The 20,460-nt window shown below is 42.6% G+C and overlaps 1 long non-coding RNA gene across 1 annotated transcript; it reads left to right on the top strand.

The window, feature by feature from the left end:
- LOC120874808 lies at positions 1-19,610 on the top strand. The gene is made up of 2 exons (XR_005723724.1): positions 1-37; positions 19,553-19,610. It is a non-coding gene; the product is annotated as an uncharacterized LOC120874808 (long non-coding RNA).
- The last annotated feature ends 850 nt before the right edge of the window (positions 19,611-20,460 follow it).

Here is a 20,460-nt window from a genome sequence, read left to right as displayed (position 1 = left end):
GCCAGGACATGGAAGCAACCTACATGTCCATCAGCAGGTGAATGGATAAGAAAACTGTGGTACATATACACAATGTATATTAATTAGAATGCATTTATTACTCAGTTATTAATAAGAATGCATTTGAATCAGTTCTAATGAGGTGAATGAAACTGGAGCCTATTCTACAGAGTGAAGTAAGCCAGAAAGGAAAACACCAATACAGTATACTAATGCATATATATGGAATTTAGAAAGATGGTAATGATGACCCTATATGTGAGACCGCAAAAGAGACACAGTCTTTTGGACTCTGTGGGAGAAGGCGAGGGTGGGATGATCTGAGAGAATAGCATTGAAACATGTATATTATCATATGTGAAAAAGATCGCCAGTCAAGGCTCAATGCATGAGACAGGGTATTCAGGGCCAATGCACTGGGATGACCGTGAAGGATGGGATGGAGAGAGAGGTGGAAGGGAGGGTCAGGATGGGGAACACATGTACACCCTTGGCTAATTCATGTCAATGTATGGCAAAACCACTACAATATTGTAAAATAATTAGCCTCCAATTAAAATTAAAAATAAATAAAATTTAAAAAATTAAAAATAAAAATAATAAAAAGCACAGGATGGAGAATGAAACTGTCAAGGGTGCTCCTTCTCCAGGCCCACATCTGGCTCAGAGAAGTGTCCCAGAGGACTAACTGGGGCACAGGAGGGGCTTTTTTCATCTGTGGTTCATCAGGGACAGAGAAGGAAATAGGCTGATGTGATAGGTGGTGCTGGGGTGGTGGTTGGAAGAAGGATGCAAAGGGCACAAAGGTAAACATCCCAAAGGGTGTCTTTTTGAAGACAGCAAGTCTGAGAAGGAAGCACAGGAATCCAGCATAGAACTGCTGATTCATTCAGGCATTCATGTAGCAATGCGGAAGTACATATTTCCAACTGTCACTTTTTTCACTGTGAAGCCTGTGTTGTTATTTAGTCCCTAAATCATGTCTGACTCTTTTGCAGCTTCATGGACCTTTAGCCCACCAGGCTCCTCTGTCCATGGGATTGCCCAGGCAAGAATTCTGGAGTGGGTTGCCATTTCCTTCTCCAGGGGATCTTCGCATCCCAGAGATCAACCCGGGTCTCTGGAGTTGCAGGCAGGTTCCTTGCCGCCGAGCCACCAGGGAAGCCCGTGAAGCGTGTGATACAGAGGAAACTGTCTTGTGGATGCCCCGTATTTGCAGCACCCTTCCCTCCCTTGACTTTAGAATCTAAGTTCAGGTTCTGTCTCTCGTTTATCCCTGTGTGAATTTGCATAAACCATTGACACACTGAATCACAGTTTCTTCACCTGTGGAATAGGACTGATGACCATTCTGTCCTTTCCCTCTACTGGTCCTTAGGAGAATCAGATAATGGGTTGGAAATGAAACTGTAAGCTCCAGAAAGGACCCACAGACTAACTATGCTCAGAGTGAGCAGAGACTGAGAACTTTAAACTTACTTCTGCACTGCTAGCAAAAATAAATGCTACCTTCAAAGCACTAGAGGAGGATAGTGACTATGTAGATATCATCAGGAGCTGTCTCCAAGATGTCATTCACAGTGACTTGCATTGAGTCCATTAATGAAGGATCAAAGGAAGTGTTCAGATGTCTATTGTATCCATTCATCAGTTAATATTTAAAACACCTTAGATATCTGAACTCATGGTTTAGCCCTTGAATACATACATGTTTCATGACTACTTTGGTTTGCTTTGGAAATCATTTCATGTGGTCCACTGAGGGTTAGTAAGATACAGAAAAAAAAAAAAAAAAAAGAGGGTAAAAGAAGATTCTCCTTCCTTTGGGATGCTCCTAAGGCAAGCGCACACTCTTCCTTACCTCTCCAGATACACATCTATCTTATCCAGATGTTAATGCTCCAGAGTTGACAGCACATTAGGTGAGCAACTGAAATATTATCCTGAGAAATGTCAGATTCCACTGCATAGTGTTTATAATTTAACTGTTATTTAGCATTTATGGGTAACACACATACTTGCAAATTGTTTTACAATCACTTTATAGTTGCTCTGTGAGAGATAATTAAAGCAAAACCACTTTAAGTGGAGCTACTCAGAGGGACAAATTTGTGCCAATAATGTGCTTATATAAATGCAAATTATCGGGAGTCTTAATACAGTGAAAACTGCTTAAATCATTTTTCATGGGACCAATATGTAAATATTATAATAGTTCCCTGATTTATAGAGCATTTTTCTTCCTAAAAGATAAATATACCTACCTAGCCATGCATTACTTACCAGAGCTTCCCAAATCCCAGAGGATGAAATCCATTCATTTACTGAATCCTGTCAACCAGATCCTACAACAACGTCCAGCCCAAAATAGGTCCTTAATTTTTAACAACTGAATGAATGAATGAGGAACTGTTTTCACAGGGCCTTAAGCCTCTGTAGACTTCATGCAGAGAATGAGACTGTGGAGGGGGATGGTCATTAAAAGGTCAAGGTTACTACATCCAGTGAAGCCCTGAAGTAGTCAAGAGACTTGGCAAGAACAGAAGGAATGAAAACTGAAGGAAGGAGGGTAAGGTTTAGGCAGGTGAGTGGAGGCTATTGTCTGAATGTGGAGGAAAGCTATTTTCCTAACCCTCAGGAAATGAAACTGAGAAAGAAGAAACAATGAGAAAATGCATTCGTAATTGGTGAAGTTAATGTCCTGGAGAAGTATCCCCAGCTGAACAATAATCTGTACATTTTAAGTACCTGAGAAGCCGATAACGTTGTAATCTCGGGAGAATGGTGTCCTCATTAGCATAGGATGAGGCAGCAGCCTCATTCGAGGTGAGAACGGAGCAGTCCATGCCTTAGATTCTATGGGAACCCTGTTTATTATGAGGGCAAAAACTTGTGGTAGAGTTCACTGCAGGTATTTGATTGGGGAACCCTTTTTAAGAGGTACACTATTAACCACTCATGGAACTAACGTACTGAGGAATATAGTTTGGAAAATAATGGTTTAGAGCACAGAAAAATAGGGCAAAAGATCAGTTCTCATGGAGGTCATATTTCTTATAAAGAAACAAATTATGTTCTTGTTTATCTTTGGCACTTAACAATCACAAGAGATGACCCCAAGCCTTAAATCCTCAGACTTCTGAATACTCCATATAACATATGTATATACAGGACATATGCTTATTATTAAACTATGTACCTATGGGATATAATATAGTATGACTATAACTGGGACATTGAAATGACCCCTTCAAAGTGGTTCCGTGGACTGTAGCTCACCAAGCTCCTCTGTCCATGGAATTTTCCAGGCAAGAATATTGGAGTGGTTTCTATTTCCCACTCCAAGGGATCTTTCTGACTGAGGCGTCAAACTTGCATCTCCTGAGTCTCTGAGGCACCTGGGAAGCCTAAGATCCCACATTCATTCTGGCCAAAAAAATATTAAAAAAAAAAAAAGAGAGAGAGAGAGAGGGAAATGGTGGTGATGATGGAAGAAAAAGGAATTCATAAAAGAATATGGAGTGATGTAACAATATAAAAATACCCTAAAGGAATAAGAGGAGACTTAGCCAAAACTTTATACTGATGGTGGAAAATGATGAAATACACTTATGACTTTAACGATTCTGGGACAAAATTGTTAAAAGGAAGAGGCTCTGGAGTCAGATCACTTGGGCAAAACCTCACTCTCCTACTTCCTAGATGAATGACTTTCAACCAGTTAAACTTTCTTAAGCCTCAGTTTGCTACATAAAATTGAAATAACAATATTATCTGCCCTCTTACATTTGCTTTGATCCTTTCATTGGAGAATTTGTAGAATGGCACCTGGTGTGTATTAAACTCTCATAACTGATGGTTTTATTATACCTCCCTTCTCAACAAATTTTTTATGCTTCCAAAGCTGGTTCCTACCAACCTCCCTCGGTTAAACAGGTCTTGAAAGAGAAAGAAGCCCATTTTGGTGATGGAGACATCAATGCTACTTTCAAATCATTTTGTAAATGAGGTAGACTTGAAAAGTCCCGTAGCGCAGTGCTAATTGAGGACATAGTAATGTGCTTCATTCCATGGGGTCCCACACGACTTGGTGACTCAACAACAACAACAAGGTGTTCAATGAACAAAAGGTTTTATAACATAAATCAGTGTAATTGCACAATGATTAAGAAAGGACAGAGGCAAATTCACCCCAATTCTTAACCAAATTGCATGTCCAAAGAATAACCCTTGCACTGCAGATGTGGGCAGAGCTCACATGTGACCCACTGCTGGGAAGATGACCTGTGTACTGAAAACCAGTCCAGGCACCCCAGGAGTAGGAATATGACCTCATAGATCATTTGAGGGGCCAGAATAAAGGGAAGGCAGCTGGTGAGACCTTCAGGTTGACAGGGCAGCAGGTGACAGGAGGAGCCTCCCTGCTGACGGTGGGGAGACACAGCCTGGTGTCACATACTTGGTGCATCTCAGTATCTATTCACACGAAAGGAGAGGTACCTGTGAGCAGTCCCAGCATCACCTGTAAAAAAAATCATATCTGCTATTGCTTTAGGCTTCCTGGTTGCCCAGAGTTACAGCTGCCTGCAACGCAGGAGGCCCAGGTTCAATCTCTGGGTCAGGAAGATCCCCTGGAGAAGGAATGGCAACCCACTCCAGTATTTTTGCCTGGGAAATCCGTTGGACAGAGGAGCCTGGCAGGCTACAGTCCATGGGGTCACAAAGAGTGGGAAATGACTTAGCAACTGAGCACACACCTGCTATTGCTTTAGAGCAGAGTCTGGCAAACTAGGGCCTGTGAGCCAAATCTGGCCTGCAGCAACTTTCTGTGTGCCCATGTGCAAAGAACGACTTTTACATTTTAAAATGATTAAGAAAAAATGATAATTCATGGTATGTGAAAATCAGATGACATTCAACTTCAGTGTCCATAAATAAAATTTAATTGGAACACAGCCACATCCATTCATTTACCTGTGTCAATGGCTGCTTTGGGACACACCAGCTGGGTGAGTGGTTGCAGTTCAGTCAGTTCAGTTCAGTCGCTCAGTCATGTCTGACTCTGCGACCCCAAGGACTGTAGCACACCAGACTTCCCTGTCCATTACCAACTCCCGGAGTTTACTCAAACTCACGTCCATCGAGTTGGTGATGCCATCCAACCATCTCATCCTCTGTCGTCCCCTTCTCCTCCTGCCTTCAATCTTGCCCAGCATGAGGGTCTTTTCCACTGAGTCAGCTCTTCGCATGAGGTGGCCCAAGTATTGGAGTTTCAGCTTCAGCATCAGTCCTTCCAATGAATCTTCAGGACTGATTTCCTTTAGGATGGACTGGTTGGATCTCCTTGCAGTCCAAGGGACTCTCAAGAGTCTTCTCCAACACCACAGTTCAAAAGCATCAATTCTTCAGTGCTCAGCTTTCTTTATAGTCCAACTCTCATATCCATACATGACTACTGGAAAAACCAAAGCTTTGACTAGACGGACCTTTGTTGGCAAAGTAATGTTTCTGCTTTTTAATATGCTGTCTTTCTTCCAAGGAGCAAGCGTTTTTAATTTCATGGTTCCAGTCACCATCTGCAGTGATTTTGGAGCCCCCCCCAAATAAAGTGCCTGGTGGCTCAGATAGTAAAGCATCTGTCTACAACGCGGGAGACCTGGGTTCAATCCCTGGGTCAGGAAGATCTCCTGGAGAAGGAAATGGCAACCCACTCCAGTATTCTTGCCTGGAAAATGCTATGGATGGAGGAGCCTGGTAGGCTACAGTCCATGGGGTTGCAAAGAGTCAGACACGACTGAGTGACTTCACAAAATAAAGTCTTTCACTGTTTCCATTGTTTCCCCATCTATTTGCCATGAAGTAATGGGACTGGATGCCATGATCTTAGTTTTCTGAATGTTGAGTTTAAAGCCAACTTTTTCACTCTCCTCTTTCACTTTCATCAAGAGGCTTTTTAGTTCTTGTGGTTGCAACAGGCCCACAAATATTGAACTATTAACTATCTGGACTTTTATAGATAAGTTTGACTACTTTCGAGCATCATACTTTTTACTGTTTTCCCATTCATTCACTCATCAAACTTTCTTGAGCATCACAGCCAATAAAGAGACTGAGATCCAGGGATGTGGGAAGAAAAGATGAAACCAAGGCATCCATAGTGCTTTAACAGAGAGATAACACACAACTAGGGTAATGCTAACTGGAGGTGAGGAAATAGGAGGGTTCAGTGAACATTTCAGGAAAGAGAATCTCAAACATAACAATCACACAATGACCAGATATTACTGGTGTTTTGTTTTTTTTTTTTTTGGCAGCACTGTGCATGGCATGTGGCATGCGGATCTTACTTCTCTGACCAGGGATCAAACCCATGCCCCTTGCCACAGAAGAATGGAGTCTTAACCACTGGACGGCCAGGGAAACCCCAGATCATTACTGTTTTGCAGATAGAGAGAGCACAGAGAGGCCAATGGCTTGCTGAGGGTCAGTTGCATAAGCTGGATCATTACAAGGCCAGAATCTACCTTCAGGCTTCCCAAGTGACCTCCCTACCAAAGAAGGCTATGTGAGAGCAAAGGAAAAGGCATCTGTGTGGTAGGGTGGCAGGGCAAGCAGAGGGGAAACACGAGGCGGCTGTCTCAGGGAGCAGGTAAGATTCGGTCACGGGACAACCAGGGCTTGTAGTGAAGAACAAGGTGCCTTCTGAATGACCATTTGAGAAGGCAGCCAATTTCTGGTCCGGAAGTGACTCTCCTCTGAGAACTGTGTGGACTTTATTTCAGGAATACTGATGACAAAGCCTGGATTTTGTTACCTGCTTTGAAAGCACTGGGACTATCCCAAGTTTGCAGTCTGGTTTCTTTCCATCACTCTGACTTGGGATACATCCACAGACGCTTGGGACAGGGGAGCATTGTCCTTTTCATTTAGCCATGTCCCAACCATTTTTGTTTTGCTTAGCAAACTGTTAAGCTTATACCGTGTGTTGGCAACTGTTACATTACTTCATTTCAGTAAATCGTGGTTACTAGTGAAAGGCAGTTGTGTGGAGCAGAGAAGTGTTTGTTTCATTTTATTATCATAAGGACTCTGTGAAATACAGGTTTGTAAGTTTGGAAGGGAAGATCAGGATGAGAATGGAGGAGGAAGAGAATTGATATTCATTGAGCACCAGGTACAAAGTTCGAAAGGTGTTTACATTTTTTGCTGTTATGAGTAATGCTGCAGAGAATAATGCTAAAATAAAATACTAAACTAAAAATATTTTTGTCATTTATTAATTGTTGATTAATATTGACACTACCTGAATCCTTCCTATAGCAGGGGCTTCTGAATGTTCCTGGGATAGGGCATATAGCAATTTGATACTGAGCATGACCTTCGTAATGGTCTCCCTTTCACCCCGCCCACACACAACAGAGAACGTGAGCATCTTTTGAAAATATGTAGCTGGGGAGTTAATACTCGGGAGGCTCCACCCTCTGCGTCCACCTCCAGGCTCTCCTCCCTTCTGTCCCTCATTCTACTTCTCCCACTCCATCCCTATCGGTTAGACTGCCCCCTGGGGGTCCCTGGAGCTACGACCAGTGAGCCTACTGCCTGAGAACAGGAAAGGACTTCTCTGCTTTCACTTTGGGGCTTGGGTTTTTCCATTCTAACAATAAAGCTCTACTCAGGTGGACTAGAGCATTTTCAGGCAGTCAATATATTTGCTAATAAAAGTTTACAGCATGTAAAAAATTCACCTTTAGGGAACTTTGATCCCCGCCCCCCAATCTGGGTCCCTTGATATCATTCATTATTAAGTGAAAATCCAATAACCTTCATTGTTGAAAATAAATGAGATGTTCTTTATCTTATCTCTGCCTTCCCATAAGGCAGCAGGAAGAGACTGAATGTAAAAATTAGATGGAATACTTCTCAGGGATGGGGGTAATCTGGCTAACTAAACTCCAAATTTAATCCCCTATTATTTCTCACCCATTGCAAAGGCAACTCAGCATTAGGGAGTGTGGCATTCAGACTTAAGACTCCAAGCGCTCCCAGAGATCACTATTGCGGGGGGCAGGGGGGGAGCACAGGAGGACTTGGACTTTTGCACAAATCACATTGCAAAATATATAACCCAGAATGCTGGGAACTTAATTCTAGATTTGCTGTTTTCTAGCTGTGTGCCCTTAGGCAAGTCACTTAACTTCCCTGAATCTCAATTTTTTTTCATCTGTGAAGTGAGGATTATAACAATACCTGTTTCATAGGATCAATCCATGTAAAGGGATTAAAACAGTGCTTGAACATAAGGGCCCAATAAATATTAGCCCTTGTGATTAATTGTATTTCTTATTGAATCATGGAAAGGACACATTCAAGTCAGAGCTGCCCTGAGAAAAATAGCTCACCCTCTGTAGGCAGATTACATTTGGCAGCTGGATCTTCCTTTTATTTAAATATTAAATAAATAAAATGCATTTGCCATTGAGGGAATTGATTTGCATGAACCATACATACATTTTTTTCATCCAATCACTCCATGTGGTAAATGCTGAGATCCAGGGATAAAATCTACTCATTTAACAAATCCTGTCATCAGCCTTTGGGCTAGAATACAAATTGAGGTCCACATTGTTGTCAGTGGTCAGCCCAGTGCCTTGCGACCCCAGGGGCTGCAGCGTGCCAGTCCCCCGTGTCCTCCACTATCCCCCAGAGTTTGCTCAAATTCATGTCCATTGAGTCAGTGATGCTATCTAACCATCTCATCCTGTGCCGCCCTCTTCTCCTTTTACCTTCAACCTTTCTTATCATCAGGGTCTTTTCCAATGGCCTGTGTCCATTTAATGATTATAAATCAAGTAACAAATCATTACATAAAATGGTTTATTTGCTTTCAAGTTAACCCAGAAACCCTGGTTTGAATTTAGAATTCTTGGAATTCTGAGTTCTGTGCCCAAATTTGCAGTGACTGCTGAGCTTGCCCCTGCCCCCATGATCTGACACCTTCTCTCCCCTCCCCGGATCACTTCTGCACCCTGTGCAGAAGCTCTAACTTGCCTGTCCCAACTGCATTGTACCATGCCACCCACCCCAGGCCTAGGGGTGTCCACTCTGGCGGCGTCACCCACACTCATAGCATGTCAGCAAACGTTAAACAGCTACTTAAATGATTCCCTCCAATTGTGATGATACCATGAAAGAAAAATCCAAGATGTTGTGAGGAGGTGGAGAGAGCGGTCTGACATCACCTAGGGTCTATAGGTTTGTGGGAGGTTTTCCTGGGAAAGCTACACAAGCTGAGACCTAGAGGATATAGAAAGTGGAGGGTGACAGAGCAGCTTCCAGGAAAAGACACACCACATGGAAAGGCCCAGAGGTGGGAAGAATAGAAAAAGGTTAGCATGTTTGGAGTGCAGAGAAAGATGGAGAGGGTGTGGGGAAGGCCTGGAGATGTAGAAGAGGGTGAGATACTTCAGGGTATGATTGGAATTTTGCTTTGTGAAGATTTTGCTTGGGAAGTCATTAAGGATTTTAAGCAAGGGTGTGATCTGATGAGATCTGCATTTTTGAAACTTCTCTCTGCCTCAGCTTAGGGACTAGGTGGGGCTGGGGCACACACCTAACACGTGGACAGATAATGGCTGAGCAGGCTGCTTACAGCGGTAATGGCTGGGCTTGGTGGGCTTGGTGGAGCCCTGCTGAGGAAGGCTCCGGTTATGATGTAGGCATAGGAGTGTGGGTCAGGGCTCCAAACTCCGTGGGCCTCAGTGTTCTTTTATATTTGGAGAAAACGATCTACCGTCTTTTTCTGCTTTTACTTTCTGTTGAGCCCGGGCAGGTAGTAGGTATCAGAACAGTGATGCTGACTCCCTAGCATACCTTAAGACAACTGAGAGGACTGCCTAGTCCCAGGGAGAAGTTCCACTAGACGGGGGCTTCTGTCTATCCGCCAACCTCTGTAGGAAACAATGGTGCATTGTTTCTTGAACCAGAAGTAATTAGCCTGAGAGGCTTTACTGATTACATTTGGGAATACTGTGTGAGCACTGATCCCTGTGGGCCCACCCCAGGGGCTTGAGGAATTAATATAAAATGCACAGCCCAATCCCAGAAGATCTTACTGGAGAACAGTCAAAATACAGCTGGATCTGGAATCATAACCCAGATTTAAATCCTGGATATCCCACCGGGGGAAAGCAAGGCATGCTGACGGAGGGGACCCTCTCTGAGCCTGTCTCCCTGTGGCCTGCCAAACACAAACTCCTGCAGGAGCCCTTCCTGCCCCACGAGTCAGGCACTACTGTGTGTACCGTTGTCCTTGTTTAGCCTCTAAGTCGGGTCCGGCTCTTCACGACCCCAGGGACTGTAGCCAGGCTGCTCTGTCCATGGGATTCTCCGGGGGAGAATGCTGGAGTGGGTTGCCATGCCCTCCTCCAGGGGATCTTCCCGAGCCAGGGATGGAACCCACGTCTCTTCTGCCTCCTGCATTGGCAGGAGGGTTCTTTACCACTAGCTCCACCTGGGAGTCCCTCATGAAGGGGAGGGGGTAAGTTGCGCTGAGTTATCCCAACCACCTGCAATGTCATTATCCCGGGTCTTTCACTCATAACTTACCCCTTGGGAGCTCTTGGATGCTCTCAGGGGTTAAGTCGCTTGCCTATAAGCACGGAGCCCCTCCAGGCACAAACTGAGGTTTCTAGTTCTCTTCCACATCAAGGGGCCCAAGTTCCCACATACAGTAACTCACGGGAATGTTTGGCAACTTGTAAAATACCATGTAGACAGTGCTTTCACCATTCTCGACAGGTCTGTCTCTCTCTCCAGAGCTCAGAGCTTCATGTTGCTTTTACAGATAAGAAAACTGGGTTTCAGAGCTGTGAGTTAGTCTGCCAGTGTGAGATGGATGGAAAACAGGAGGGTTGGGGTTGGAACCAGAAGAATCTGGCCCCATGAGGTCACCATGACCTCTTTGCCCTTGACACTGGGGACCCTTGGGCCCAAAGGTCATGGGGGATAAGATGCTTTGAATAAAGATGGTGAATCCTTCTACAGAATTCATTTTATTCAGAGATTTGAGGTAAATATCATTTTTATGTTAAACATAGTGATATATTAGTGCCTTAGAATGTAGCAGTCACACGTGTTTTTATAATAGATTATGAAACTTCAAAAAATTTTGTTTTGGCTACTGCAGCTTAGGACCACTCCCCCCGGCCACCCCCGCAAGACGCCCCAGAGATATAGATTAGTCCTCCTGGCCAGTAGGGTAACTGGGAAGTTTGAGACGATCCTCCACCATTTTATTACAAAATCCTGGTGACAAAGATGCAGATGCAATAGGAGTATTTTTTATCTTCTGGCTATTCTTGCACCAGCAGAAGTGCTGACCGCTTAGAAGTGAACAAAGCTGTTTAACGTGAGTGAGTGTGTACTCAGTCGCTCAGTTGTGTCTGGCCCTTTGCACCCCTGGACCATTCCGGCCAGGCTTGTCTGTCCAGGAAATGTTCCAGGCAAGGACACTGGAGCTGGGGGCTATTTCCTTCTCTAGAGGATCTTCCCCACCCGGGATCGAGCCTGAGTCTCTTGCGTCTCCTGCGACAGGCAGGGTGTTTCATCACTGTGTGTGTGTTGCTCTCGCCCTTTGTGGACACCGTCTCTCACAGGGTGGGTGTAGGCTCAAGGACATAGAGACAGGGCATACCGTCCAATCTCTAGACTCCACTGCTTGTATTTTTCCTTCTCTACCACCAGGGGGCACAAGAGCCCACAATAATGCTCCATCTCTTTCTAAGAAGGCGAGTTCAGTTCAGTTCAGTTGCTCAGTCATGTCTGACTCTGCTCTCCATGGACTGCAGCACACCAGGCTTCCCTGTCCATCACCAACTCTCGGAGTTTACTCAAACTCATGTCCAGCACGTCGGTGATGCCATCCAACCATCTCATCCTCTCTCGTCCCCTTCTTCTCCCGCTTTCAATCTTTTCCGGCATTAGGCTCTTTTCCAATGAGTCTGTTCTTCGCACCTGGTGGCCAAAATATTGGAGTTTCAGCTGCAGCATCAGTGCTTCCAGTGAATATTCAGGACTTATTTCCTTTAGGATGGACTGGTTGGATCTCCTTGCAGTCCAAAGGACTCTCAAAAGTCTCTCCAACACCACAGTTCAAAAGCATTAATTCTTTGGAGCTCAGCTTTCTCTTTATAGTCCAACTCTCGCATCCATACGTGACTACTGGAAAAACCGTACCTTTGCTGCTGCTGCTGCTAAGTCACTTCAGTCGTGCCCAACTCTGTGCGACCCCAGAGACGGCAGCGCACAAGCTCCCCCATCCCTGGGATTCTCCAGGCAAGAACACTGGAGTGGGTTGCCATTTCCTTCTCCGTACCTTTGACTAGACAGATCTTTGTTGGCAAAGTCGTGTCTCTGATTTTTAATATGCTGTTTATGTTGGTCATAGCCTTTCTTCCAAGGAGCAAGAGTCTTTTAATTTCATGGCTGCAGTCACCATTTTGGAGACCCCTAAAATAAAGTCTCTCACTGTTTCCATTGTTTTCCCATCTATTTGCCATGAAGTGATGAGACCAGATACCATAATCTTAGTTTTCTGAATGTTGAGTTTTAAGCCAACTTTTTCACTCTTCTCTTTCACTTTCATCAAGAGGTTCTTTAGTTCTTCACTTTCTGCCATAATGGTGGTGTCATCTGCATATCTGAGGTTATTGATATTTCTCCCGGCAATCATGATTCCAGCTTGTGGAATCATTCATTCAGCCTGACATTTCACATGATGTACTCTGCATATAAATTAAATAAGCAGGGTGGCAATATATAACCTTGACGTACCCCTTTCCCGATTTGGAACCAGTCTGTTGTTCCATGTCCAGTTCTAACTGTTGCTTCCTGACCTGCATACAGGTTTCTCAGGAGGCAGGTCAGGTGGTCTGGTATTCCCATCTCTTGAAGAATTTTCCACAGTTTGGTGATCTACACAGTCAAAGGTTTTAGTATAGTCAATAAAGCATAAGTAGATATTTTTCTGGAACTCTCTTGCTTTTTAGATGATCCAACAGATGTTGGCGATTTGATCTCTGGTTGCTCTGCCTCTTCTAAATCCAGCTGGAACATCTGGAAGTTCATGGTTCATGTACTGTTGAAGCCTGGCTTGGAGAATTTTGAGCATTACTTTGCTAGTGTGTGAGATGAGTGCAAGTGTGCAGTAGTTTGAGCATTCTTTGGCATTGCCTTTCTTTGGGATTGGAATGAAAACTGACCTTTTCCAGTCCTATGGCCACTGCTGAGTTTTCCAAATGTGCTGGGATATTGAGTGCGGCACTTTTACAGCATCATCTTTCAGGATTTGAAATAGCTTAACTGGAATTCCATCACCCCTACTAGCTTTGTACGTAGTGATGAAGGCCTACTTGACTTTGCACTCCAGGATGTCTGGCTCTAGGTAAGTGATCACACCATCATGATTATGTGGGTCATGAAGATCTTTTTTGTACAGTTCTTCTGTGTATTCTTGCCACCTCTTCTTAATCTCTTCTGCTTCTGTTAGGTCCATGCCATTTCTGTCCTTTATTGTGTCCATCTTTGCATGAAATGTCCCCTTGGTATCTCTGATTTTCTTGAAGAGATCTCTAAGAGACCTTTTCCCATTCTGTTGTTTTCCTCTATTTCTTTACATTGATCATTGAGATAGTCTTTCTTATCTCTCCTTGCTATTCTTTGGAACTCTGCATTCAAATGGATATATATTTTCTTTTCTCCTTTGTCTTTTGCTTCTCTTCTCAACTATTTGTAAGGCCTCCTCAGACAACCATTTTGCCTTTTTGCATTTCTTTTTCTTGGGGATGGTCTTGGTCACTGCCTCCTATTCAATGTCATGAACCTACAAACATAGTTCTTCTAGCACTCTATCAGATGTGATTCCTTGAATCTATTTGTCACTTCCACTGTATAATCATAAGTGATTTGATTTAGGTCATACCTGAATGGTCTAGTGGTTTTCCCTGTTTCTTCTATTTAAGTCTGAATTTGGCAATAAGGAGGTCATGATCTGAGCCACAGTCAGCTCCCGGTCTTGTTCTGCTGACTGTATAGAACATCTCCATCTTTGGCTGCAATGAATATAGTCAATTTGATTTAGGTATTGACCATCTGGTGATGTCCATGTGTAGAGACTTCTCTCGTTTTGTTGGAAGAGGGTGTTTACTATGACCCTCTTGGCAACATTCTGTTAACCTTTGACCTGCTTCATTTTTTACTCCAAGGCCAAGTTTGCCTGTTACTCCAGGTATCTCTTAGCTTCCTACTTTTGTATTCCAGTCCCCTATAATGAAAAGGACATCTTTTTTTGACTGTTAGTTCTAGAACGTCTTGTAGGTCTTCATAGAACCATTCAACTTCAGCTTCTTCAGCATTACTGGTCAGGGCATAGACTTGGATTACCGTGATATTGAATGGTTTGCCTTGTAAATGAACAGAGATCAGCCTGTTGTTTTTGAGGTTGCATCCAAGTACTGCATTTCGGACTCTTTTGTTGACTATGATGTCTACTCCATTTCTTCTAAGGGATTCCTGCCCACAGTAGTAAATATAATGGTCATCTGAGTTAAATTCACCCATTCTAGTCCATTTTAGTTCGCTGATTCCTAGAATGTTGACATTCACCCTTGCCATCTTCTGTTTGACCACTTCCAATTTGCCTTGATTCATAGCCCTAACATTCCAGGTTCCTATGCAGTATTGCTCTTTACAGCATCAGACTTTACTTCCATCACCTGTCACATCCACAAGTGGGTGTTGTTTTTGCTTTGGCTCCATCTCTTCATTCTTTCTGGAGTTATTTCTCCACTCTACTTTAGTAGCATATTGGACACCTACTGACCTGGGGAGTTCATTTTTTGGTGTCGTATCTTTTTGCCTTCTCATACTGTTCATGGGGTTCTCGAGACAAGAATACTGAAGTGATTTACCATTCCCTTCTACAGTGGACCACGTTTTGTCAGAACTCTCCACCATGACCCATCCATCTTGAGTGGCCCTACATGGGATGGCCCATAGTTTCACTGAGTTAGACAAGGCTGTGGTCCATGTGGTCGGATTGGTTAGTTTTCTGTGATTGTGGTTTTCAGTGTGTCTTCCCTCTGATGGGGAAGGATAAGCAGCTTACAGAAGCTTCCTGATGGGAGAGACTGACTGAAGGGGAAACTGGGTCTTGTCTGATGGGCAGGGCCATGCTCAGCAAATCTTTAACTCAATTTTCTGTTGATGGACAGCGCTGTGTTCCCTCCCTATTGTTTCACCTGAGGTCAAACTATGGTGGAGGTAATGAAGAAATGGCGATTTCCTTCAAAAGGTCCCAAGCAGGCACTTCTGCACACAGTGCCACCAACCCTGCAGCAGGCCACTGCCGACCCATGCCTCCACCAGAGACTCCTGGACACTCATGGGCAAGTCTGGGTCAGTCTCTCGTGGGTCACTGCCCCTGGCTCCCGGGTCCTCATGCACACAAGGTATTCTTTGTGCCCTCCAAGCGTCGGTTTCCCCAGTCCCGTGTAAGTTCTGGCGGCTCCATGGTGGGGTTAGTGGCGACCTCCTCCTGAGGGCTTATGCCACTCGCAGGTCTGCTGCACCCAGAGCCCCTGCCCTGCAGAAGTCCACTGCTGACCCGGACCCCACAGGAGACACCCAAACACAGTTCTGGCTCAGTCTCTGTGGGGTCTCTGGGTCCTGATGTGCGCAAGGTTTGTTTGAGCTCTCCAAGCACCTCTGGTGGGTATGGGTTTGATTCTAAATGCAATTTGACCCCTACTGCTGTCTTGCTGGGGCTTCTTCTTTGCCCTTGGATGTGGGGTATCTTTTTTTGGTGGGATCCAACATTCTCTTGTCAATGCTTGGTTGACATTATGAAAATATAGATGCTGCTAAGTTACTTCAGTTGTGTCCAACTCTGTGCAACCCTCATAGACAGCAGCCCACCAGGCTCCTCTGTCTCTGGGATTCTCCAGGCAAGAACACTGGAGTGGGTTGCCATTTCTTTCTCCAATGCGTGAAAGTGAAGTCGACCAGTTGTGTTCAACTCTTCACGACCCTATGGATTACAGCCTACCAGGCTCCTTCATCCATGGGATTTTCCAGGCAAGAGTACTGGAGTGGGTTGCCATTGCCTTCTGTGGAAAATATAGATAGGCTTTTACATTAGTAAAAGGGGCCAGATTGGGGAACCACTGACTCTTTCCAAGTAGATTTTTCAACTTGCTTCTGAAAGAACTGTCTGATAACATTTAGAAAGTGTGCTCTACCACAATATGTAAGGCAAATGCTAACAAGTATGAAAGGGGAAATTAACAGTAACACAATAATAGTGGGAGACTTTAATACCCCACTCACACCTATAGATAGATCAACTAAACAGAAAGTTAGCAAGGAAACACGAAGCTTAAATGATACAATGGACCAGTTAGACCTAATTGATATCTATAGGACATTTCACCCCAAAACAATGAATTTCACCTTTTTCTCAAGCACACACAGACCCTTCTCCAGGATAGATCACATCCTGGGCCATAAATATAGCCTTGGTAAATTCAAAAAAATTGAAATCATTCCAAGCATCTTTTCTGATCACATTGCGGTAAGATTAGATGTCAACTAAAGGGAAAAAATTGTTAAGAATACAAGCATATGGAGGCTAAACAACAGACTTCTGAATAACCAACAAATCACAGAAGAAATCAAAATATGCATAGGAACGAATAAAAATGAAAACACAACAACCTAAAACTTATAGGACTCAGTAAAAGCAGTGCTAAGGGGAAGTTTCATAATAATACAAGCTTACCTCAAGAAACAAGAGAATCAAATAAATAACCTAACTCTACACCTAAAGCAACTAGAAAAGGAAGAAATGAAAAACCCCAGGGTTAGTAGAAGGAAAGAAATCATAAAAATTAGGGCAGAAATAAATGCAAAAGAAACAAAGGAGACAATAGCAAAAATCAACAAAACTAAAAGCTGATTCTTTGAGAAGATAAGTAAAATAGACAAACCATTAGCCAGACTCATCAAGAAAACAAGGGAGAAGAACCAAATCAACAAAATTAAAAATGAAAATGGAGAAATCACAACAGATAACAGAAATACAAAGGATCATAAGAGACTACTATCAGCAACTATATGCCAATAAAATGGACAACTTGGAAGAAACAGACAAATTCTTAGAAAAGTATAACTTTCCAAAACTGAACCAGGAAGAAATAGAGAATCTGAACAGACCCACCACAAGCATGGAAATCGAAACTGTAATCAGAAATCTTCCAGCAAACAAAAGCTCAGGACCAAATGGCTTCAAGGCTGAATTCTACCAAAAATTTAGAGAAGAGCTAACACCTATCCTACTCAAACTCTTCCAGAAAATTGCAGATGAAGGTAAACTTCCAAACTCATTCTATGAGGCCACCATCACCTTAATACCAAAGCCAGACAAAGATGCCACAAAAAAAGAAAACTACAGACCAATATCACTGATGAACATAGATGCAAAAATCCTTTTAAAAATTCTAGCAAACAGAATCCAACAACGCATTAAAAAGATCATACACCATGACCAAGTGGGCTTTATCCCAGGGATGCAAGGATTCTTCAATATCTGCAAATCAATCACTGTAATACACCACATTAACAAATTGAAAGATAAAAACCATATGATTATCTCAGTAGATGCAGAGATAGCCTTTGACAAAATTCAACATACATTTATGATTAAAAAAAAAAACCCTCCAGAAAGCAGAAATAGAAGGAACATACCTCAACATAATAAAAGCCACATATGATAAACCCGCAGCAAACATTATCCTCAATGGGGAAAAATTGAAAGCATTTCCCCTAAAGTCAGGAACAAGACAAGGGTGCCCACTCTCACCACTACTATTCAACATAGTTTTGGAAGTTTTAGCCACAGCAGTCAGAGAAGAAAAAGAAATCAAAGGAATCCAGATTGGAAAAGAAGAAGTAAAGCTCTCACTGTTTGCAGATGATATGATCCTCTACATAGAAAACTCTAAAGACACCACCAGAAAATTACTAAAGCTAATCAATGAATACAGTAAAGTTGCAGGATATAAAATTAACGCACAGAAATCCCTTGCATTCCTATACGCTAGCAATGAGAAAACAGAAAGAGAAATTAAGGACACAATTTCATTCACCATTACAATGAAAAGAATAAAATACTTAGGAATAAATCTACCTAAAGAGACAAAAGACCTATATATAGAAAACTATAAAACACTGATGAAAGAAATGAAAGATGGCACAAATAGATGGAGAAATATACCATGTTCATGGATTGGAAGAATCAATATAGTGAAAATGAGTATACTACACAAAACAATCTATAGATTCAATCCAATTCCTATCAAGCTACCAATGGTATTTTTCAGAGAACTAGAACAAATAATTTCACAATTTGTATGGAAATACAAAAAACATGGAATAGCCAAAGCAACCTTGAGAAAGAAGAATGGAACTGGAGGAATCAACCTGCTTGACTTCAGACTATACTACAAAGCTACAGCCATCAAGATGGTATGATATTGGCACAAAGACAGAAATATAGATCAATGGAACAAAACAGAAAGCCCAGAGATAAATCCATACACCTATGGACACCTTATCTTTGACAAAAGAAGCAAGAATATATAATGGAGAAAACACAATCTCTTTAGCAAGTGGTTCTGGGAAAACCGGTCAACCGCTTGTAAAAGAATGAAACTAGAACACTTTCTAAAACCATACACAAAAATAAACTCAAAATGGATTAAAGATCTAAATGTAAGACCAGGAACTATAACACTCCTAGAGGAAAACATAGACAAAACACTCTCTGACATAAATCAGAGCAGGATCCTCTATGACCCACTTCCCAGACTAATTGAAATTAAACCAAAAATAAACAAATGGGACCTAATTAAATTAAAAGTTTATTCACAATGAAAGAAACTATAAGCAACGTGAAAAGACAGCTTTCAGAATGGGAGAAAATAATAGCAAATGAAGCAACTGACAAAGAATTAATCTCAAAAATATACAAGCAGCTCATGCAGCTCAATTCCAGAAGAATAAATGACCCAATCAAAAAATGGGCCAAAAAACTAAACAGACATTTCTCCAAAGAAGACATACAGATGGCTAACAAACACATGAAAAATGCTCAACATCACTCATTATCAGAGAAATGCAAATTAAAACCACAATGAGGTACCATCTCATGCTGGTCAGAATGAAAAAGTCTACAAGCAATAAATGCTGGAGAGGGTGTGGAGAAAAGGGAACCCTCTTACACTGTTGGTGGGAATGCAAACTAGCAAAACCACTATGGAGAACAGTGTGGAGACTCCTTAAAAAACTGGAAACAGAACTGCTTTATGACCCAGCAATCCCATGGCTGGCATACACAACAAAGCAACCAGAATTGAAAGAGACATATGGACCCCAATGTTCACTGCAGCACTGTTTACAATAGCCAGGACATGGAAGCAACCTAGATGTCCATCATCAGATGAATGGATAAAAAAGGTGTGGTACATATACACAATGGAATATTACTCAGCTATTAAGAAGAATGCATTCGACTCAGTTCTAATGAGGTGGATGAAACTGGAGCCGATTATACAGAGTGAAGTAAGTCAGAAAGAAAACTACCAATGCAGTATATTAATGCATATATATGGAATTTAGAAAGATGGTAATGATAACCCTATATGTGAGACAGAAAAAGAGACACATGTAAAGAACAGTCTTTTGGACTCTGTGGGAGAAGGTGAGGGTGGGATGATCTGAGAGAATAGCATTGAAACATGTATATTATCATATGTGAAACAGATTGCCAGTCCAGGTTCGATGCATGAGACAGGGTGCTCAGGGCTGGTGCACTGGGATGACCCTGAGGGATGCAATGGGGAGGGAGGTGGGAGAGGGTTTCAGGATGGGGAACACATGTACACCCATGGCTGATTCATGTCAATGTATAGCAAAACCCACTACAATATTATAAAGTAATTAGCCTCCTATTAAAAGAAATAAATTAATTTTAAAAGAATAAATAAAGTTTGCTCCAGGGAAGAGAAGGGCTAGAATAAAGAAACGAGTTTGTGTTGTTCCAATGGTGGACATGAGCAGTAATAAAGGACTTTGACATTGGGCATGGAGTAAAGGGCCCCCTGTGAGAGATGGGGTGTAGAGAAGGAGGGCACTGGTGACCTTGAAGTTGCAGTCTGATTGACTGGAAAGATAAGGATGACATGATCTGAAATAGTTACTTTATATGTTTAATAATGTTTAGTGAGTGCATGTTTTCCCCGGATAATGGGTCTTGAGGCTTGGAGTACTTTCAGGAGCACCACATAAGTTCTCTGTGCTCATGGCTTACATCCTGGAAAGGCACTGTGTATCTCTGCCAGCTGCTAA

Source organism: Oryx dammah, unplaced genomic scaffold, assembly GCF_014754425.2.
Source record: "Oryx dammah isolate SB20612 unplaced genomic scaffold, SCBI_Odam_1.1 HiC_scaffold_15, whole genome shotgun sequence".
NCBI classification, from domain to species: domain Eukaryota; kingdom Metazoa; phylum Chordata; class Mammalia; order Artiodactyla; family Bovidae; genus Oryx; species Oryx dammah.
The sequence above is the reverse complement of the archived record's forward strand: the minus strand, read 5'-3'. Positions and strand labels throughout refer to the sequence as shown.